The sequence below is a fragment of the Pagrus major genome, chromosome 13, assembly GCF_040436345.1.
Source record: "Pagrus major chromosome 13, Pma_NU_1.0".
Classification (NCBI taxonomy): domain Eukaryota; kingdom Metazoa; phylum Chordata; class Actinopteri; order Spariformes; family Sparidae; genus Pagrus; species Pagrus major.
In genome coordinates this window covers 7,998,120-8,022,368 of record NC_133227.1, presented here as the reverse complement: position 1 = coordinate 8,022,368, position 24,249 = coordinate 7,998,120, and the positions used below count along the sequence as shown (strand labels likewise).

At 39.8% G+C, this 24,249-nt stretch overlaps 1 protein-coding gene across 2 annotated transcripts in view; it reads left to right on the top strand.

The window, feature by feature from the left end:
* cadm2a (cell adhesion molecule 2a) overlaps nucleotides 1–24,249 on the top strand; it is a 242,838-nt gene that overhangs the window by 91,977 nt on the left and 126,612 nt on the right. The gene's annotated exons all lie outside the window — the stretch shown is intronic.

The window sequence follows — 24,249 nt, the reverse complement described above, 5'->3', positions numbered from 1 at the left end:
TTGTCGAGACATTTACAAGAAATACAACACTAGTTTGGGCTGAGGTAAGCTTCTCTTTTAATTTTCGGGTTTGTCATCGAAATAAAACAGAAGAAAGGAAATGCTGCTTATGGCCTAAATCGCCAAAACTGTCTGCATAAACCATTTATCTATGTCTGGGCAGATACATGTTGTACCTTTTGTTGTTCTAGCATTTTTGTTGTTTGTACTGTGTTGTGTGCACATACATTTGTGTTAATTACCCCTCATAAAGATTTCAAAGCCCCACTCCAGCCAGTGTTTCCTCTTGTCTAACGGTTAAGGTTTTTTCTCAAACAGAAAATAGTCACACGTGGTTGTTACCATTACAACCGGACCGCCGTCCTTGCAAGATGAACATCGTTAGCATGGATAAGGACAAGTTTTTCTTTTCATTTTCAGGTTTGTCATCCTTTCAAAATACAAGTGGAAAATGGCCTAAATTGCCAGCTTACCATTAAGATTGGCGACAAATCACTGGAGTGCCAGTGTGAGTGTCAATGAGAGCTGATGTCTACATCTAACATTTATTTATGTCTTTGGCAGATAAATTCATGTGTAGTTTAGTTTGGAAACAGTGAAAAGAGTGTCTCCTGTGTAATTGGTGTTCTTATCATATGAATATTCATGGAGGAAGAAGTGATGAGCTACAGTAAAGATAATGCCACAGAATGTCATTTCTTTCAGCCGGGCTCAATCCTCATTCAAGATCACATCCTTTTCCCCCCATAAACTCAAATTACTTTGTCAAAGCGTTTTTCAGTTATCAGTAGAAGAAATGAAAACACACTGTATCCCTGCCATATATTGCCTCAGCGTTTGTCTGTGGAAGCAGTTTATATATCTCTATTATGTCATCTGTCAAGTGTCACTGGTTGTTTTATTGCCCCGCATGCTGCATTAGTGTCTCATAGAAACAGTTCCGTGCTGCATATTTAAAGATTCCACATCTCGGTGTTAAACTGTTGTTGTTGAAGAATTGGAAAGTTCACGCGAGTGGAGGGGAAATGCCAAAATGGGTTATGGAAAAGGGGCTGCGGAAATTCAAATACTCATTATGAGGATGGGAGGGCGAGGGGAGCTGAGCAGAGGTGATGCGTCAGCCGCGCTGCCAGACAGCGACGGTTCACCTCAGCACCCCGCTAAGAGGGTGTTGGGCACGGGTAGAGAGGCTTGCTGTTCCCCTGTCTAACTCTGTCACAGCCTCCCTATGGGAGTCTGCCATGTGTCAGCAACCTTAATTACTACACCTCATCTCCTCAAAGATTAATGACGCCTGTGTTCGCCCAGTATTTATCATCTTATCTGCTCATTTACATTCCGCCACGCATATACTGTAGCTATGTGTGTGTTTGTGAATGCATGCAGCCACAATGATATGCTCATCCTCTGGGTTATTTTTTGTGATTCCCACTTACGATTGTTTGTGTTGTTTACTAAGATGAAGTGAAATGCCGAGAAAATGGAGCATGCTGTTAAACTCATTTGTTTTCTTAATTACCTGCCGTGCGCAAAGCCCCTGTTTGCCTCAGTGTTCGGGCCCTGCATGCTGAGGCTTTGTGTTGAATTTTGTTAGCATGATTTCATGTTGTATTAATCGTCTTATGTGGGTTTATGTATCAAATATTCAGGGACCCGGGTAGTCAGTTACAGCCGGGGGTGCTGAGGGGTCAGTCTTTATAAGTCATTGTACATGGTGCCTTCATTCATGTTTGTTCTATTAGTTTGAATGACCAGCATAACTTATATTCAATCGTTTAAACAATAATTTCCAACAATTTTAGAGTGTTTTAGCAAACTGGAACACCAACATGCTACAGCAAGGAGATGAAGAGGAATAGAAATAGATAGAAATTCCCCGGACTTGTTGAGTTTGAAGAAACTTTATAAACTACGTGAAACGCTGCCTTTGACAAATTCTTAATTATTCGTACCTTCTTGTTAATTTGGCATATATCAACCATTAAGTTTTTTTTTTCTTTGTGTACTAACGATATTCGTGTCCGTTTTGTCACAGTGATGTATGTGTTTATTCATATAGAGCAGGGAAGTGACATCAAATCACAAGTGGTCATTCTAGATGTTGATTATGTCAGGTATCAACTGATGAGCTCTTGTGATCTGATCACCAAGTGAGTAACAGAGACAGAGACATATTTCAAATATACATATATATATATATATATATATATATATATATATATATATATATATATATATATATATATATATATATATATACACATATAACACTATAAATATAACACTATATATATATATATCTATATATATATATATATATATATATATATATATATATATGTATATATATGTCAATATTTGCGTGTTTGACGCTGTCTTTGTGTGTATCAGAGCATTTACAAGGTGAATTATTGGTCCTGAAGCTCAGCCACAATCATACCAACTTTTTCCAGATATTCACAGTGTTGCAGGTGGAGCAACCTTTCACCTTTCAGACAATATATTTAGGCAGAGACCAACAAAAAATACAGACATAAGACATAATGTATAGGGTCAGGAAGGTCTGTCTGTCTGCATCATCTCCTGCTCGCTTTATATAATATTTATGTTGCGACTTACTCACTCCCCGCCCCTGTGATCCACACAGCGTGACCCAGCAGCCAGATCACTCTCCTGGTTCAAATTCCAGTAAAGTTCTGCCTAGTTGAAGGACACTGCCCCACCGTGTAATTGTTCATTTTAATAGGGATCAAGAGTCAGGCCTCCTTCAATTGGCTACCTTTGTATGGCTGTCTGAATGTCAGTGAATCCACTCTGACTAAGTCAATCCCCTTGTGGTATGTATTCATCTAAATCATTGCTTGGACGTGAACTGCTGCGAAAATTAGCCCTGATTATCATGCACAACCGCAATTTTATCCTTGAATCCCCTTTTCTCTTCAACTCAGCTAGCATTCCGAACAATGTCATAAATACAAACAAAATGTGAAAATAGCCGGGGAAGATGCTGCCAGCCAAATCACAGTTATTAATATCAATTTATTCCCAACCACTCGTCTTTCCTACAGTCTCTGCATAATCAAGTTGTCATCAGGCTGAAATATAGAGATAGGGAGGAAGTGGGGTAAAGAGAAAGTGAAAAAGAGAGATAAACATAGTTGAAACCTCAGGGAAAATGTGCTTTCTCTTCAATTTGTTGTGCGCAGTGACTGAGCATGACACTGCATTGAGTCTGTCAGGACTTTGAAAGTATTTGTGCAGAGTGTGTGTGTGTGTGTGTGTGTGTGTGTGTGTGTGTGTGTGTGTGTGTGTGTGTGTGTGTGTGTGTGTGTGCGCACTTGAGACTGGCATACAGTGAGTTGTAAGTATGTGTGTACATGATGATTACAGTCAGATGGATAGTGTAAGGAGAATGTTCTCTTCGATAATATTGAGGAAAAACTTCAAATCCAGCTGTGAGAGAACATTTAAATGTCCCTGCTGTCAAAGACGACAGTTGTGTATTGTGCTTTTTAATTATTCTTATTATCTCTGATTATCTAAAGCACTAACTGAGAAGGATCAGTGTGTTAATTGATTGAAGAGTCGGTAATTTACATGATAATGTGGCGGAAAAAAACACAACCCCATGTGACAGATGACGGATGATGATAGGCAACTTAATTGCTGGTTAATTAATGCAAGCAGCAGCATTTTGTGGGATATTGCAGTTAGATTTGCATTATAAACAGTATATGTGAATGATGAATAGTATGTACAGGTGCTAAAGACAAATTGTATTTTAAAGAGACGATTGATCATTTACATAGGAAATGTTGCGAGAAATGCTGTTAATTATGACAAACATAGAACTGTATTTTCATGCATTAGATATTTACATATTGGCAGCATGTTCTCATGTTCATATAATGAGAAGGGGGTAGTGTGTTCCAAGATGGCAGCCATTTACTTTAATGAAAATTAGTCACTGACGCATAAAATTCTCCAGCTTCTGTTTTTTTGGGCCAAAAACATTTGTTCAGTAGAATCTTTTAATTACTGGAAAGTACATGAATGGAAACCTGAATCAAGCCTATTACTCACACACGTGACACAAAGATGATGATGTATGCTTTATTTTTATAACAGAAAAGGCTTCCAGGGAAAAACTGTTGGATGATTCAGGCAAATTCATCTCAAAGTTGTCACCGATACTACCTTAGTAAGCAAGTCGCAAATGGAACAGGGCGACAGAGCCATTATTGTTTTGTATTTGGGCCAAGAACTTATGTGATGTTGCCAAATATTCTTTTTTGTCAGACTTTTGTGGTATTTTCTAATATATAGTAATAATTTTGCAAGATAATGCAGCTGGCCAAGATGTTGGACTGGAGTGACATTGCGCTTACAAATACTAAAGAGGCTTGTGCTGCTAAACCTTTAGTTGTGTCTTGAAGTGGAGAAATCGATGAAGTCACTTTTCATCAAGTACTAAATATACTTATTATAAAGAAAGAAAAACAACGTCAAACCAAATCCTCACTTTTGTCATACACCTGGCCCATAATCAGTAACTGGCTATTATCTCTGCTTCCCAAGTGTTTATTAGCCACAGCTTATGGGTCTGGAACTGACACATGCTCTAGCAATTAACCTTGAGACTTTTGTACACGACAGCACAAGTCAAATGGGTTATAGCCTATTAAATCAGTGGCTGGGGTGTGCATCATGTCCGCATGGTGTCTGCTCATAGGACATTCAAAAAATGATAATGATCACTTTGAAGTTTGAGATTCATCCATTCCAATCTCTTCACTGAAGCTGTATGAAAATCATCACAGATAATATACTTAATTGGCAATGCTGTATTACAATAATGTTAATTAATGAATGCAAATTAAGGTAGTGAATGTTTCATATTAAGATCCACAATTTTCAGTCTCCTCCTGGAATCGACTGCCATCACTTAACCTTGCAAAACACTTTCAAATCTAATGTCTGCGGGCACTTAAAAATACAGCCATAAGCTCATGGGGTTTTTAAGTATTGTGCCATGGTGTATTATGGCTCCAATATTCTCATGGAATCACACGAGATATTTCCAACTAACCTTGGGCCGAGAAAGGGCTGAGGAGGGAGAGGCAGCAGCAAATAGGAGTATTAATCACGAGACAACCTCACCAACACTCCCCACTCCTATCACCTCCCCACACACACACACTCACACACGCCCACACTACTTAACAGGAGGCTTCGGCCACATACATGGAACTCCCTGCCAGACAGAACCAATCATTCTCGGCGAGGCAATGAGATCCCTGATGAGCAGCATCAATAGTAATCATAGAATTTGCCATGACGGTGATGGATTTTTATGCCTTTTTGCCCTCATTACAGGCCAGTCTGATTGCTGAGCTAAACTCATGTTTACTTAGCTAAACTCTAAAATTGTCAGTATGTATAATGCTACTACTTCTTAAAGATATAATATGTAACAATTCTGTATTACAATGTCGGAAAACAAATAGACCTTTGCACTTGAGACTGGCTTACAGTGAGTTGTAAGTATGTGTGTACGTGATGATTAAAGTCAGATGGATAGTGTTAGGAGAATGTTCTCTTCAATAATATTGAAGAAAAACTTCAAATCCAGCTGAGAGAACATTTAAATGTCCCTGCTGTGAAAGCCGACAGTTGTCTATTGTGCTTTTTTAATTATTCCTATTATCTCTGATTATCTAAAGCACTAACTGAGAAGGATCAGTGTGTTAATTGATTGAAGAGTCAATAATTTACATGATAATGTGGCTGAGCTAAACTCATACTAACTTAGCTAAAATTGTCAGTATGTATAATGCTGCTACTTCTTAAAGATATAATATGTAACAATTGTGCATTAAAATGTCTGAAAACAAACAGACCTTTGGTTTATATTTTGTTCAGTTATGCAGTGTTGCTGTAACTTCCAGCAGAGTGTCAGAGAGTGAGGACGGAAGTTGAAACTGAAACATTACCTCATCTGTGAACATGTCTGCCAGAGTCACGTACACGTGTTTGCTAATAGTGCATTACACTCAAGAATCATGTTATACCTTTTGCTTTTCAAGCATTTTTGCTCAGCATAGAGTACACTTGTCCGTGTGTTTGTCGACGTCAATAGTTAATAGTCTCATGTAATTGTTACCATCGCAACCAGACTGCCTTCCTAGCAAGGTCAAAATCATTAGCATGGATAGCGATAGCATGGATATTAGTGAGGGATAGTGATAACGGTGACTTCAACATAAGGTCTTCAGCCGCCGATCTCTCCCTCACTCTTGCTCAACCACACACATGCTACGCACCGCCCTCCTCTTAAAGGAACCATGCCGCTCTTTGAACGCCATACATACTTGAGCCAATGACTCGCATTCTGGGCGACACTGCCTGCTGCTTCTCAAACTCTCCTCTCAGTGCAGCAAGCTTGGAGGATGAAGCATGACCTGCAGATTCTACTATAGTTATACTATTGTCCGTTTTAGCAATAGCTTAAATTTATTTATTCGAGTTATTTATCAAAAAAATATTTGGCGGACAGAGTGCCTTATTAACATTGTCAGGAAAGGACCCAGAAAAATATTGAATATAATCAAAATGCCAAAATACAGAGTGGGACTTTAAATTTATTTGAACTGAGTGGGCTGGGTCACTGTCAAAAGGCCCTTGCTTCAATCCAAGTTTGCTCTGAAGCTCCATAGGCAAAAAACATCTCATTTCAGCACTCCTCCATTGCGATTGCTGGGTTTGAAGTACATGGAGTTACAGCAAATCTTTTTTAAAAGCAGTTTGTTTTGTCATTTATAGAGTATTGTAAAACAAACATCCCTGTTGAGATAAATGTTGAGAAGGTCCTGCCTGCCATTAGACCAAAAGAAGCCATTTGGCTGGATGCCGAAATGTCTCAGCCTCTAAAAATACATCCAAGTGGTTAGTTTCATTTCTAAATGAAACAATAAAGTAAGATTATTTTTTTTTTCTAACTTGATTACCTTGCTCCAATGAATGTCAATGAAAGCTTACAAGCCAGCCAATTAAACAGTAAGTGAAGAAAGGTCTTTTTTCTTTTGAAGCATCCAGGTCTTTTCACTTATCTGAATAAAAACGCTGGCAACTTAATTTGTTAAGTCTAAAAGAAAAAAAACTTTAAAACATGCTAAAAAAAGAATATGCAACTCGTTAAAAAACTATCACTCTCAGGTAACCCTTAGGTAAAATAAACACATCCTAGTTTCCCTCCAGCTAAACCGAATATAGGAAGAAGCATTTCTTTCTTAATCTATCTTTAATTTACCTGTTCTTTATGCTGAGAGTATCACGGGAATGAGTGGGGACATGGGTGGAGGCATAGGAGAATGTGCAGGAAGGGAGGAGGGAGGGCGCAATCAGACCTTTACCAGGTCACGGAAGAGTGGAGAGGATATCTGAAGGTTAAGCTAAACTGTTGGGTAAACAAACACAACCCTGCGGCGCATGCAGGTCTGCATGAGTGCTGTTGTGTATGTGGGTGTGTGGTATCAAGGGTATTGTAACCTTTGTTATTGCAGCACGCAAATAAGAGCATTAGGGGGCAAACATTACCCTAATTGGTCATTTGGTCCCTTTTTTTCCAGGTTATGTGCACAGATTAAATTTCACCTGCTATGAAGCACATGGGACCATGCTCAGCTCATCCCTTGCAGAGTAGCAGTGTATGCGCCTACACATACAGACCTTATACTTCTGTAAACACATATATTAATATATTCATATGCAGTAGACACCCACCCACACACACCTTTGTAATAAACCTTCGATTTGTTCACAGGAGCTTTCAGCCTCACTCTTCTTCCCTTTTTTCTTTACAATAGCATCCTGCCCTTTTGCAGAGGTCAGGGGTACATACGTACAGTACCACGCTCTGTTTGTCATGCACTGCACACAAAAGCAGACATGCACAAAGACACTCGTACACTGCGATTGCCTCAGTGGAGCCATTAGCGATAAACATGAGGTAATCATTACTAGTGGACATATTTTTAGACTCTAATTAAACGCCGGTCCTGCGGAGAGAGCACAGCGTGGCACACACCCCTGGATGAGTGAGATACGTGACTAGTGCTCTTATTTTTCTCACTGCTTGTTTTTTTTCTGCCTGATGTATGTCATGCTGCAGATACATGCAACTGTCAGCTTGTTCGGCTTTTGTTTGCATCGCAATTTCCCAAGTGTCCAAAAATGCATGTTTTGTGTAAGTGTCTATAGGGGATCAAATTCCAACTCAAACAGCAATTTCCTCCCACGTGGAACCTTTGATTCAGTTCTAGTAGGAATGCATGATATGGATTTTGTTAAGCCAATACCGATAACTGACTACGGCTACTACTACTACTACTACTACTACTACTACTACTACTACCATTACCACTGGGGGCGGCTGTAGCTCAGGAGGTAGAGCGGGTCATCTAGTAATCGGAATGTCGCTGGTTCGAATTCCCAGCTCCCCCAGCTGCATGTCGAAGCAAGATACTGAGCCCCAAATTGCTCCTGATGAGCAGTTGGCACCTTGCATGGCCATCAGTGTATCAGACTAACCCTGTTTGTGTTGATTGGTGGATCACAGACCAACTTTCAACGTGCATATAGCCTACTGTGTGGGAGTTTGTAAATGCTGCACTTTTTCATCAATGAAAGCAGTTTGGCTTATTATTGGCACTATTTATCAGCTAGATAAATACACACATAAATGGCAGATAATATAGAGTTCACAATATTGGGCCCATCATTTGTCGGCTTGATAAATACTGTATCATGCAGTCTTAAGTTTTACCCTTTTTGATTATGGCATATCTAGAAGTAGAGTGTTGAGCAACTAACTTTTTTTAATGACAAAAAGATAAAAGAATAACAGCATGAAATGGGGAAATGAAAAACATTCAGACAGACACAAGAAATTGACAGAAAAAAGGTTTAGAGAAATAAGAGACAAAGTTCGAGGGAGAGAGAGAAAAAGACAGTATATTAGGCAGGTTGTTATAGACTGTCTTGCTGTTGTTTCCAAGGGAACAGCTATGCGGTGTGTGGAGGTTGCTGTAACCCCTGAATTCTCCAGCATTACTTTTGGATATAGGCTGAAATTGGCTGGGATATAACAGGATAACATCTAATCTCTTCAATTAGATCCACCAGGGGGCTTCCCACTGTGTGTGTCTGTGTGTACTAGCTCGCTAGCTTTTGTGTGCAAGTGCATGTTTGTTTGTGCGTGTGCATATGTGTTTGTGCATGACAGTCTGTTCTCACGCGATGGCCAAAAAAAATTTCGTCACAGGCATAGGTTGTCTGTCATAGCAGTATGTAGCGTCCATTAATTGTGATGCATTAAAGAGAACAATGCGAGCAAAGACTTCAGGTAGCGGTGTGTGGAAAATGTGCTCTTTACATGAACGACCCTCCCTCTACGTCTAATATGTAAGCTTTTAATGTCCTTTTCTCACACTCTTCAGTAGCCATTGAAGTACAATACTCAATACTCTTCATGTTAGCATATATAATGTATAATTATCTATGCTCAGCCCCCCTCAAAGTGCCGCACTTCAACCGATTTTTCAGTCTTATTCTCCTCCATCCTCTTTCCCATCTGTCCTTGGGGCACAAAATATGTTTCTCTCATCTCTCATGTGGCATAATTCTCTCTTTCTCACTCTCTGTCTTTCAATCCCCTACTCTCTCGGCTCCTCGGCATCCTTTTTATTGCAACACCTAGGACTGTGATGTGTATTAAGCAAATGCTTTTTAATCACTGTGCAGCAGTTGCCAAGAACTGAACTGTAGAACATTACAGCGTAAAAAACGTACAGCGCAGTAACTTAACTGACTTTTTTTTCAACTCTATCGGCGTATGTACATTACCCTTAATTACATCATGATAACACCAATTATTGTGATCCTGTTAAACATCAGCATCACACATCCCTCAGACATTGATGATATCTGAGAGCGCTGCAAGGCAAATGTTTTACATTGCCCAGAATGTTAATTATTAACTCATTAAAAGAATAATTATTAACTAATTTTAGGCTTGTAAGTGTTTTATGATTGCTGGTAGTCGGCAGTATGCAAATGAGATTGAAAGCTATAACGATAGTCTATGGCTTTGGCCTAATTTTACAGCTTTGCCTGACAGAGATAGGACGCTGTCTGTCTGTCTGTCTGTATCCGTGTCTGTCTGTCAAACATGATATGAAGACTTGAGAGGGTGATGGATATAAGCATTGTTGCATTAAATGCACATGTTGCACAGTTTGTAATTTCCATCACTAGGCATCTCTCGATCAAGACAATGAAAACAATAGACATCATTTGATGACATTGTGAAGTAGCGTGGGATTATGGGAGTGTTTCTCTTCATTGTTAAACAACCATCGCTGCCAATGAAAATCTATCTGATGTGACTCACGGAAATGTTCACAGACGGGAAGGTTTCCCCAGAAGTTATAGCAACGGGCAACCAGATGCAATGCACCCTTACTTTGAGTAAAATTATGGATTTCTGTGGGTTTGGACATTTTTGGAAACATTTAGGGTAATGTGAAGACACAACTCAACAAAATATAACACAAAGGTCTTGTGATTTTTTAGACACTCTAATGCAAACAGATAAAGGTGAACTTTTCAAAATCTGAAAGACTGTAATAACAGCAGTGGTCTGATTTATACTTGCTCCTCATACAAACATCCCTACCACTTGTAAGTCATTGGCCCAATGGAGGAGGGTGGATTTAAAGGTAAAAAAAAACAACATAGCACCTTTAAATGAAAATACGTATGCTACTTTGTCACATAAATGAGGGAAACAAGAATGGAAGGAAGGAAAGAAAATGAAAGGCAACATAAGTAAAGGGTTAGAGGGAGAGTAGAGGGGCTAAGCAAACTGTCTGCTTTACAAGTTTAATTTCACACTGGTTTTGCCTCCCAACAGGTTCTACAGGTTTGTTCAATCACCACTACAGTGCAGCATACTAAACATACACTATGCTGGTTCAGCCAATGACAATGGATCTATCAATGACCCTATATATAGTTCTGGACATAAAATCAGCATTCATACACTAACCCAACATTCACTGTCTTATGGCAACTGACAAACTCAAACTTGGGCAACAAACAAACTCAGACCAGCAGAGTGGACACTGCATTGTTTTGTTTGTTTTGTCTTATTGAAAGAGGAGCAGAGATCTGTTTTCATCTTCAGATCTGCTGAGCCCATGAACCTCAGCAGATGGGGCTGAATTGTTGTCTAGAAACAGGTCCTGCCTGATTCCCATGACAAGAATTGAAAATAACTTAAAACTTAATGATGACCCCTCTAAATAGAAGTGCATAACCTGACAACCCAACCATGTTGGCCAGTCCCAGGTGAACTGTGCAGCAGACCATTGCAGGTAGAGCCTCATATGGTGCTCGAATAAGCCCTGTTCGTCCAGCTAGGAAATTTCCCTGAAGCTGTCTGTAAATGGAGCTTTGTTGCTTCGGTTGACTTTGGGTTATGTGACTTAGCTGCTCTATTGGTCCAGCCCAGCAGTCACTCAACCATGGAAACTGCAGCAGCACTGCTCTCTGACCAAACCCATCCTTTGTCCTTAACGATATCTGACATTCTGCCAAGTCCAGGATCATGCAGTCCAGTACTTGCATAGGCATTTCATATGCTATTATTGAGCAGGTCATTTTTCAAGTATCGACGTAAGATATTGTAATTTTCAGGGACCAACATGGGTGTACAGAGGTTCCTTCACTGCCTTCTTTTAAGATGCATTTACACACATTCTTGCTAGTCCCTTTAAGCCCATGTCTGGTAGATATTAGAAGTCCCTGTGTGAGACAGAGCAAAGATAAAACTTTCTGAGTCTTGCTTTATAGAAAAAACTGCACCTCCTAAATGTTGATTTGTTTATGTTTGCTCTATGTCCTTTTTCACAAAAGCAGGGCAACTCAAGTGAACAATGTCATTTTAGATATCATGGCAAACTGCTTGAAGAAATAGCTCAATCTAGTAACGCCACCACCACCAAGCCTCGTAAGGTGCTGTAAGGGCTCACCCAACGAAAGGGATGATCAATCATTAGGTGTAATCTGATAGTTGTCTCCCATACATCCCACATGTGTCTTGGGCCTTTGATTGCTATACATTCTAGTAGTTATAGAGCAGATAGTGAGCTCAGTACAGACACACCATTAATGTACAAAGACTAATGGAAAACACAGCTAATTTAAGCGGTCTCAGATAGGTTTCCTAGTGGATAACACAGTCCCACAGAAAGGACATAACATTAGTCTGTAGCCAGTTTGAACATGAGGGTCCCATTCATCATTCAAACATTATTATAAGGATATTGTTCTGATTCAGTGACAGAGTGTCATTTAAACAGCACACTGAAGCATGTTATCAGTGATAAAACACTCATGAGCAGATGTATTTGTGAGTGATACTCTCAATGCATTGGACGTCTTTCTCTTTGTCTCTAATGTTTCTATGCTCATTATTTTCTTTTTCTTATTTTTCCACCAAGCGGAGTCCATATGAAACCAATTAAAAGAAAAAAAAATGATTTCTTTATATTCAAATTCATTTGAGCCTTCATTAGTTTCAAAAACTCTCCATTTTTGTGCTATGGGATAGATACACTTTTGTCGAAAATACACACAAAGTGTATTGAGGCAAGTCTAACATCATTATAATGTTCTCCACAAGGCACCGCTTTCAGAAAAAGCATTAAACCCTTACATTTGCAGGCGATCTGGTTACATTTTCTACTTAACGCAGGGAGCCAGCTGATTTCCAAATGCTATAAGTTAAAGCAAAGTTTGCAGTACCTTTTTTCTTTTTTTTAATAACAGATTTTTATTCATGTAATGTCCGTGTTATTTAAAGGAGCATGCTTCTTAAGGGAATGTAGTGTTGTAGATGTCTGATGCTGTCAATGTAGGAAGACTGGATCTTTTGGGATTTCTCATATTGTAAACTCAAATCTGATTCTAATCAATGTCATGTAGTGAGAACGAAGTGACAACAACAAACTGTGATGAATTTGGATTTCCTTCAAACTTTCATGCATGTTCAAACCTGCAACTGTAACACATTTTAAATGAAAATCTTACATACCCTTACATTACTGGAGAGATCTTTAACATGTAAATTAATGCACTGATCGAGAAAAAAAAAAAGATCCCAAATTGGAATGATGGCAAGAAAAGAAAAAACATCTGAGCAGCCAGGCATGGGGAAAATTATCAGCAGCTGCCAAGGATGGTTAAAGATGCAGAAAAATAAAAAATAAAGAACATTGCATGGAGGAAAATCCCAGATAATTAGCAAACTGAATTCCCCTGCCGTAGAGATTTATTTCAAATATAAATGACCGGCATTACAAAATGACAGACTAAGCTGTCCATATTACCAACTCAAGCAGTCTATCTGGCGGAGCAGTCATTAGTTGTTAGAGCAAGCCAGATCTGCTACCTCTGCATGGAAGAACTTAATCTAGCAGTTTTCTGTTCTGTTTTCTACAACCAAAATGGTATAATTTGACTAAAGATAGCCATAGCCCAGAGGAAAAAAACATCACTGCACCACTATTTAATTGGAATAAATGGCAAGGACAGAGGAAGAAAGAAAATTAGAGCTGTCACTCATTTCTATCTCAGCTACCATAACACTGGTCTTTTTCAAACTCATGTCAAAACACATCAGCCTCACTGGGGTTAAAGTAAGAGTATTCAATGCTTTTTAAATATGTTTTCATAATGATATCCACATGCTGAATGAGCAAGGAACGAGAAATGTCAGTTTATGTTGCCAGTTTCCAGTTATTCTTCCCTCCTTGGAATTGTCCCTCTATCCTGTAAAGCTGTGCGACCTTTAAGTGTGGGCTAATCTCGGTTTGCCCGTCTGGCTGCTGGGCCTTAATCCACTGACTCTCTTTATTCTTTATTCAATCTCTTTATTCAACACTTAGAGACCCACACTAATCTTTATCCTACAAATGTTACACACCGTGCACACTTTCTTACTCTCCCTCACTGTCTCTGCAAAGACACGGGCAGACATGGCAACATTTTGCCTCCTTTCGTTCTCTCTAAATTGATTTTCTTTACAGAAATGTGCTCATATTGCATGAAATAATAGTAAGACATTCCTTGTTTTTGTGTCATCAACACAACAGATATAGTAATAGAACATGTACGAGATGCCTCTGTGGAGGAAATAATGGCTCCAGGTTGTATCTGGAGGCTTTATTACCTCTGCTAAGGAGGTTATGTTTCCACACGTGTCCATTTGTTGGTTGGTTTTTAGATTGTTTGCTTAGTTTGTTAGTTGGTTTGTTAGTTGGTTTATTGGTTGGTTGGTTGGTTGGTTGGTTGGCTGGTTGGTTGGTTGGTTGGTTGGTTGGTTGGTTTCATGGTTTGTCAGCAGGATTACACAAAAACAACTGAATGGATTTCCACAAAACTTGGGTGTAGGATGGGTCTCGCCCCCGAAAAGACCCCATTAACTTTAGGGTTAGGGTTAGATTCAGGATTCAGATTCAGGGTCATTCTAGTTACTATATTTGTTTGGGACTTCTGATATACATGTATAGTTGGAGGGATTGGAGGACAACTTTAATTGAGGAGTCCTGGATATTAAGTTTTTATGAAATAAAGAAGAGAAGGCCTAATTTCTCTCTGACTGCCAAACTTTGTTGCTGTGTGATGGCAGCGATGAGCTTCTGGATAAACATGCAGCCACATTGGGAGAGCTAAGATGAGGTCAGGAGGACTGTTGGCTCAGCGGGTCTGTTGCATTGGTGTTGTAGGACAAATAGCTGTTCTATGCCTGCATGTGTGTGTGTTTGTGTGTGTGTTTGTGTGTGAGTGTCTGAGTGTGTTGGGAGAGCAGGTGGGTGAGTCTTCTGTGAGTGTTGGGCTGTGAAACAGCTGTCTGAGGCAATGACTCTGACGAAGATGGATGAGATGGCTGCACAAGGCGCTGTCCACTCACCAGGATACATACTGGCCTAAAGGAAGAAAGTAAAAACACACACACACAAACACTCATTACGGCTCTCTCTTTTTTCGGTCTATATACACTCTTTTACATGCACCGAAAATGCAGAAGGTAGCGTTTGAAGCGCCACTGTGTGACTGTATTGCTGAACTGGCAAGTAGAAAGAATGGCTGCTCCGAGATTAGCTAAATCTGAAAATCCTAATGCCATGCTCGCCTGTGCCAGCTGACACAGGACCAGACTCCTGCCGACATAAACACTGCGTCTACACACACACACACACACACACACACACACACACACACACACACACACACACACACACACACACAGACATACACACTGAGATAGCCTTACAGCACATGCTGTATTTTCTGACAGATAACATATTCATTGGATTTCTCTTCTTTTCTTTGTCAACTACGGTGTCACCCAGCGGTCATCACTCAGAAGGATAGTTACTAGTTGCACACACATGCACACACTCAGACAGAGTTACCAATGACATACCACCTAATACCACAAGATTTCTGTTTTATTTACTTTTTGAAAGAAATCATGAAGAGTGAAAGAATGAGGACTTGTGGGTGTATCTTATTTGTCTCCCTCAGTTCAGCTTGCGGGTTTATTTTATTTTATTTCTTTTTTTTTTATCTTGGTGAAGGATGTTGAATTGTTGCTAGACAGGTCGACATATAAAAGAAGGCAGAAACAGAGACAGAGAGGCGCACGCATAGTCTTCTTCAAGAAGGCACACACACACACAAACACACAGAAAGTGAGAGGAGCTGTCGCTTGTCACTGCCAGTCACTTAGTCACAGAGGCGTGGACAGCCACCTTGTACGGAGTATGTTTATATACAGAGGGAAGACAAGGACAGAGAGGCACGGTGAGGGTGGAAGGGGCGGAGAGACAGCAGGTCAGAGAGAGCAAAACACATGACAGCAGTCCAAGAAATACCTTCAGAACATCATGTACAGAAAAAATGTGAAAACTTTTGACTGCTCGACGAAGAAACAAAAACCTGGACTTTTCTGATGTTCTTTCTCAGTACTAAACCTACAGTACCTTCTAACTTCATTACTTACTGTATAATGTTAGACTAGAGGTCTAGCATCAGAAGTGGGCAAGTGGTTACATATGTTCTGAAAAGAGATGTGTATCTACTGTTTTCAACACTAGACATGCTGTGGATTTCACATTTAGAGGAGCACTTTGTAAGAAATGGCCACTTCAAAACATTCATAAAAAGGAATTAACATTATCAACAGATTCAGATTCAGTCTGCTGAAGTTAGCATGCTAACCACCTCTGGTCAAAATATACTCAATTCACAGAGTGAGTTGTAAAAATACTCCAGCTCTACCTGCCGCTGCTGATGCCAGACTCTCTCGAGTCATAGTCCGGGTCAGAGCCGCTGTAAGTCACCTCTGTACCACCTGCATCGATCAGTTTTAGAGGCTGTGTTCAGTCCCAGTCTAGTTTCCAGCCATGCTCACTAGGGAGCCCTGGTGACTCCCCCGGCATCAGGGGTTGTAGTGCAGGCAGACTCCCGTCAGCTGAAGGGGCTACTTTGCTCCACGGCTACATGAGGTGGCTAGTCGCTATAGCCAGAGATAGCTACAACAAAGAGAACAGCATACTGAACCACAGTAAGGGGTTATGCTGCCCCTTATAGTTTTGAAACTACCTTTGAATTATGGCCATTTCTTACGAATTATACCTTTAATCTCATTAACTACAAATCATGTATATTTTGAATTAATGTAAAATGTTTCCTGAAGCATGGCATAATAATTTTGATTCCTTCCATTGATTTATGCATGGATGTGTGCAATGGTGTTTCTACTATACATATATTGTCATCTGGTATAATTATAAGATAATGAAAACCTCGTTGGTAAACTGTGACCTCCCTTTAGGACAGTAACAGAGTTAATTTCCTCTGAGTTATATGAGGACGATTGTGCCTCTTAGAGTCTTGGATTGTGTTTACATTTCATCTCTCAGCTTCATTACTGTAGATAATAACAATGCTCACCACTGCATTTTATATGATAAGGTCAGTTGGTCTTCCTTGATTGAGGGACATAATAACAATCACATTTATTTATTGCTTTGGAATAAGCTGCCACATGACTTCTTACCAGAGCAGATTTATAGAAAACATTCACTTCGCTGTTAGTGCACCAGACTCATGGAACAATCCGTGAGTCAAATCAAAATCAAAATGAGTATACCTCTATGGAGGACCACAAGTGTCACGGAAATAGTAATAAAGCATTTAACTAATTGTAAAATAAAAATAGGCATTAATAAATTAGTTTACAAATTAATTTCTTCATCTATTAATAAATAGACTAAATTACAAAGGAATTCATTATTTATATTTTAATGGGCAATGAAAAGAGGAATTATAAATAGAATTTACAAATGAAATATTAATACAGAAATACATAGTCCAAATTAAAAAGGGATTTACAAAACCAACATAAAACAGTCAATAAGTACATAATTTAAAAATACATTAATAAATAAATAATGGAATTTAAAAATCTTTTTGAAAATGCAGTTTAAAAAAACAGATAGCTGGATTAACAAATTGAATTAAGAATACATTTTAATCATGCATTTAAAAGGCCAATTTCCTTTTCTATCTGCATTTCCATTTGCTTTTCCTTTTCCTCTTAGCTATTGGATTTGCTTAGTCATTTAACCTCTCCATTTAGCCTTTCCGTGACACTTTGAGCCTTGAGCTGGTGAAACGAGTTAAAACAATTCAAATCAGCCATGGGATGTGACAAGCTCTCTGACTGGTTATTATCACCAGACGGATGACATAACATAACTCCGGCTAACTGTAGCTGCCGTTAGCTAGTTAGCTCAATTAACTGCGTAGCTAGCGGCACAGGGAGAGTAACCCACCACTTGCACAAGAGCTTTGGACTGAGACTGAATGGGCTAGCTGGTTAGCATGCTAACTTCAGTAGATATCTCTGCAATACAACACAAAGCCTCAAAACTGTTATTAATTCACATCTGTTGATAATTTAAGTTAATATTTGAATATTTTCTAAAATATTGAATATACATTATAATATATATATATATATAAAATACATAAGAATAAGAACTGGCCATGTGTGGTGCGGTTAAGATGTACAACAGACGAGGCCGCAGTGACTAACTAACTAGACCCTTGTCCCATATCTCCCATGTGTATGCTAATGTGTATAGACCTTCTGGTTTCATGTGTCTGGATCTGTCCACTCTAAATGTGCAGTTCTCTTCCTCGCTGTGTTTGTACTGCTTGAATCATGACAAAACAACTTTTTTAATCCCATGTGCTGCCATATTGTTTTTGTATTGGGTTGTTAAGTCTCCACTGCTTGTGAACCTGTTAGCTCCCTTGTATTGTTGCCATCCTCCTCCTCTCTTACATTCACCAGCTGATGTGAGGCAAAGCCGCCTTGTAGTGCCTGCTGTCTATTTACTCCCATTCAGGGGATTCACTTGAGAGGCCACAGCTCAAATAAATTCACTGCTCAGTAGGGACCTCTCTCTCCCTTGCCCGCTCGCTCGCTCAGTCTCTCTGCGCCTCTCCCTCTACCTCCCTCCGACTCCTCTATTCTTTCTCTGCGTCTTTTTCTCTGTTTGTTCATTTCAGTTTCTTTCCCCCGTCTTTCTGTCTCCCTGACTTAGTGCCATTCTGTCCATGGCTCTGCGGCCTTTCTGTTTTTCTCCTTCAAACTGATGTAGCAACACTTTGCTTTAACACCGGAGCAATCACCCAGCACCACGGGAAACGATGGTGCAGGAGGACTTAAAATAGGGTCTGCAGGGTTGCTTAAAACAAGTGTTACTTAAAACAATGCTATTTGTCGCTCGTGACTTGGGTTGTGAAGGTGTTTGTGCGGCATTGGTGGAGAGGTGTGGCTGCATATGTGCTCGCTATACTGAAGAGATAAACCCATCGCAGAATCCATGTTTTTTTGTTCCCTTCAAAGCTTTTGACCATTGATTATTCACTACATTCTCAATAACAGGATGTATTCCTCTGCTGTGTTTTTTTTTTTTTCCCAAATGTGCACATGGGCTCACAAATGTACACACATGTGCACACATCAGACACCTGATCTTGTGTTTCTCCTTTCCAGAAGGAGCATGAATAAAACAGGAGTGCAGAGACTTAGTGAGAAGCAGTGAGAGACATGGGATGTGCTGGCAGATCTCTCTGCAGCAGTGGCGGCGTGTTCGTGCCACAATCTCCATGTCTGGACTTACAGGATTACAGTAGCTTGGACGCTGACTGCTCTGAGAATTCGCACTCTTTTTTTGCTAACCTGTCTGTACAAGCATGCGCACATCCACATAAGTATAGACAACCAAGTGCACGCACACCTGCCACACTGCACAAAATACTTATTGAGACGTGTTATCTGCTGTGCAGTGTCTTTACAGCAAGTGAAAGCCAATGAGATGTCTTCATCTTAGTTGTTTTTAAATGCTAATATTCAAAATCAAGTGGTCACATCAACTTCAGATTAGTTACATCCGTGAAATAATATATAATGATATATAATAAATAAACAATGGAATGTTATTTTTAAATAGCAACAGATTCACTATTGCTAGATGTATCAGAAACTCAATGTTGTGCAGTTCCCCCTTAAAAAGAATTCACATCAGTAGTGGACTGAAACCATGTGTGTGTGTATGTGTGTGTGTCTATTGCACTTTAAGCTGGTCTCCAAATCAATACTTCTAAATCTCCGGGGTTTCTTTGCCCTGCTAGTGAGGCAGTTATGAATTCTGAAGACTCAGCTGACTGAACCTCTGACCCTGAAAATCGCCCAGTGAATAGAAATGAACGCTGCCACCATGTTATTTCAGTCTCCGTAAACAAATGGAATGGGGGGACGTGAACAAAAATGCAATGCCTCTCGGTGCTTTTAATATTTGATTCTCCTGAACGACCTCAATCCTCCGAAAGGCCTGAAAGACGAGTCTCATTCCAAAAATGAGACGTCCACTTTTCGGGAAGAAAAGCGACACCGATTGTAGAAGCATGACCTTGCAAAAGGTAAAAACGGATCAGACTTTTTAAAGGACTGCTTAAAATCTTGGCTGAAGGAAATGACTGCATGTTGTTTCTTGAAGTACCGAGTGACTAATCTTAATTATTTGGACTATTAATCTTGTATTTTTCTTGATGGTAAGATTTTTTTATAGATTTGAGACACATTGGGGCCCCATTTTCAAAAGAAGCGTTTGTAAAGCTGAATGTAAAATCCATCCAATAGACCTTTTTAAGCCTTACAAATGTTTCCCAAATGCATCAAATCAAACCTGCTATAAAATGGGTTAAAGGCGCTTGTTAATGTACAATCATTTCTCAGAGCGTCTTAAGTCACAATACTTTTTTGGAAACACCTCTTAAGATTAAAGGGACAGTTCACCCCAAAATCAAATATACATGTTCTTTTTTTATATGTAATGCTATTTATCCATCTAGATTGTTTTTGGTGTTCTGAGGATGTCAGCTGTAAAGATGTCCGGCCTCTCTCTAATATAATTAAACTAGATGGCGCTAGGCTCCACACCATAAAAAAGTGCATTTGAAAAACAGCATTGGCCCTTTCCAGAAATCATGACCTAATGGTGATGAAAGTTGTGATTACATTAATGATTTTGATTTTGGGGTGTACTGTCCCTTTAAGGAGGTCTGGAAGATGGCCACAGCCATCTTAGCTTTACAATGCTTTTGGGAATTGCGAGCCAGATCAGCATTTCTGAAAACACAGCAACAAATTTGTTGTCATTTTTGATTCTGGAGGGAAAAAAAACAGGCCTTTAAATAATTTACTGTATTTCATTTGCAGGATATTAACTGTGAGTGCATTTACCTGTAATAATACTCATAATACTATACCTTACTAAGTCAAGGCTGTTCACTTGTACTTTGCCTGCATATATCCATTGTATATGCGTGCGTGCGTATCGGGCCGGTAAGTGTGTTTGTTTTTACCCGTGCAGCTTGGCTCGCCAGTTTGCCAGCTAAGGGGAGCAGTGGGAAGCCTATGAAAGCTTAATGTGCAGCTTCATATTTAAAAGGAAGTGCATTAGGAGCTCTGTGCCCCCATCAGTCCTCTCACAGCATCCCTCTCCTGCCTGCAGCCCTGCTGAAATCCCTCTCGAAGGCAGCGACCCCAGCTCACTCCACCTCTGTCGCAGCAATGGAATGCAGTCACGAATGAATGAGTGCGCATTTAGTTGGAAATTTCCTCTCAATAGCTCAGTTCAAGTTAGCAAATGCAGCACAAGTGAGCCAATATGTTGCTGACTGTGAACAGAAGAATTGGCAGACAGTCATGTTTATGTTGGAATTTCATTTGATATAACTTCAGGAACTGAACTGAAAGATGGCAATCACAAAACCGGATCAAATAAAGTCAATGAAACGTCCTTATAACACATAAATCACATTTGAAAGCCAGAATGCAAAGTTATTTGCTTAAAGGAACATTATGTAACTTTTTTTTACCTTAAAATAACAGCTTCAAAATCATGTTGATGGTGCAGTGTCTTGTAATAGGGTGACTGGTGTCTCTGTCTCTATGACTTGTTTCTGCACTGTGCAACTTCAGTGAGAGGGTAGGATACATGTTTACTTCAACATACAGGTATTCAACACACATTGTTATGACGTAATGAGTTTTGTTTATAGTCAGCACCTACATTACAACTGACAAATTGTTACAGACCTGGGATTTGTATTCACGACAGTGGTGTTGCACTCAGACACTACATAATGTAGCTTTAAAGTGACTCTGACTTTTGCAGAAAGGTAACTACTGTGTTGACATGTGGCATTTATTGGACGATGATATGTAAATGCTAAAAACTTTAAAGCACCTACAAGGAAGTTTCGTTGTTTTGTTGATTCTGATGGCTCCTGTGGACTAACCACCACTGCCTTGTGTCATATAGACCTTCATCTGGCTAGCGTGTATATTTGTTGTTGGAAGCGAGTGAAAGATCATACTATTTTTCTTATTAAACACAGCTATTCGAGGGATGCATGGCGATGAGATAATGCCTTTATTTGCGGCAATGTAAGGTTAAAGCTGTTGTAAGTGTTGATGTAATTTTAGCTGGTAATCGCCAGACATAGCAGCAAACAGGAGGATCCTGCTCTCTGCACATTCATAAGCAGACAGGACGGCCTCTAAATTATTTTCTCTTTGTGTTACTGCATTAGCGGGGGTCGGAGAGAAATGGGTTACTGACCAAACACTCCATAACAGTGATGAGTGTTAGGATAAAGAGCTATTTAACACTTACTTTAATTAGAAAATAATGCTGACAGCAGTTTTAAACGTTACTCGGAGTACGTTTAAGATTAAACAAACAGTCCTGTTTTTAAGATTTCAGCTGGATTTGAATCTTTCACCTTGCATCGTTAGTTCAACTGCATTTGTTACCCACACTGTCTTAATGACCAGGCTATAGGGATTTCTTATATCTTATGGTAAGTGAAATGACAGCTTGACAATCAATGTCATTGTGCAGAAACATTAGAGGACGCATTTCTCCAGTAAAAGAACAGCAGGAGATCTTATATTACTGTGCACATTACTGCGTAAGCCTTTCAGCTGAGAAATGTACAATTCTGCCACCTCTACGATGAATACATTCTCATTAAATGGTGAATCAGAACAAACGTTTGCACTTTGATTTTGAGGAAGTGACACTAAAACCGGCTGTTTACTGTTGTACTTTGTATAATGTGAGTACATGACTCTTCTTTATGTGTTGGGTTCACAATCACAAAGCACCGTTGCTGAGGTAAAAATGTTATGAACATGTTAATTCAGGTTATTCCGCAGACGCATAATGCCAACTCTCTTTCTTTGGTGTGAGCTCTGAGAGTTTGCTGTATTGCAAACCTTTATGCACTGTAAGTGTTATGAGTCCTGCAAATGATTTGACTTGAGACATCTGTTGTTGGACAAAAAAAGTCCACACCTCCAGGCGGGGAGGGGGTGTGAGCAGGGGAGCTTGGCCTGGAACAGGCATCCGGCGGGGCACGGGCCAATCAGGCTCCCCTCTTACCCCCTGGTACTCCGCAGGACATGAAGTTCAACAAAACACGTTTTAACACGTTAAAATCCACAACTTTAAAAGGTTTCTTATTTACCTTACTACAGGAAGCAGTTAACAGCGTAACAGGTTTATCCAATAATGCCTTCTACAGTGGGCTATTGTGGACGGCAAGAGTCAAGCATAACTTCCCTCTTATACAGGATGGAAAAATAGGCTCATCTCATGTTGTGATCCATTTTCCCTGTTGGTCTGCTGTTCGTTTTGGGTATTGTTGTTGTTCTGATAAAAGCCCAGTCAGGGTAACAGCAGGATACCAAAGCCTGTTTGATGCCACTGTGTTCCCTGTCGCTAGACCTTTTTTGTAGACACGTTGTCCACCCGATGGTGTACAGTCTGGATTACTCCGTGTTTGTTCCAGTGGATGGTGCGAGCTAAAACAAAAAAAAAAAAAAAAAGAAAAAAGGTTGCAATCGTTTGTATTTGTAGGTTTCCTGTACAGCTTGATGTCAGCTTTATCTCGAGTTCAGAAAGGTCAGTTTGTTGTTCCACATCTCCCCTATTTTTGATGTGATGTGAGGGCATGCTGAGATGATACCTGGTTTAACCAAACGACCTCACACTAAAGCATAAATGGAGTCAGTGCTGTGAGGTGAGGAGTGCACCAACTTGTACATCAATGTCAGGAAACAGCCCCTAAATGCATGAGGCTGAGTAGGAGAGCGAACCCCTCGGGGTCAAGACTCAGTAGTTTAGACACCCACAGGAATACAAACACTGCTCCGAGCATTAAAACATACACATAATAGTTTGAAAGAAAGGAGACTGAATGCATCAAACTGGAGCACTCCTTACTAAACAGAGGCGGGGGGGAACTGCCTCATCCCTTGCCGGCAAACATCTTTATCTTGGCAGTTCTCAGACAGCTTAGTCCCATTCACAACCTGGAGGACATGACACAGCCAACAACTTCACCAACAGAGGTCAAGGCAGGGAAATTCCCCCACTGCTTAAAGGGACTGATGCTTGTCAAATGTTTGCTTCTACATTTTTTTAACTCTCAACTGCAATCCAGTGAGTCTTGTTTTTTTGAATATTTAAGATC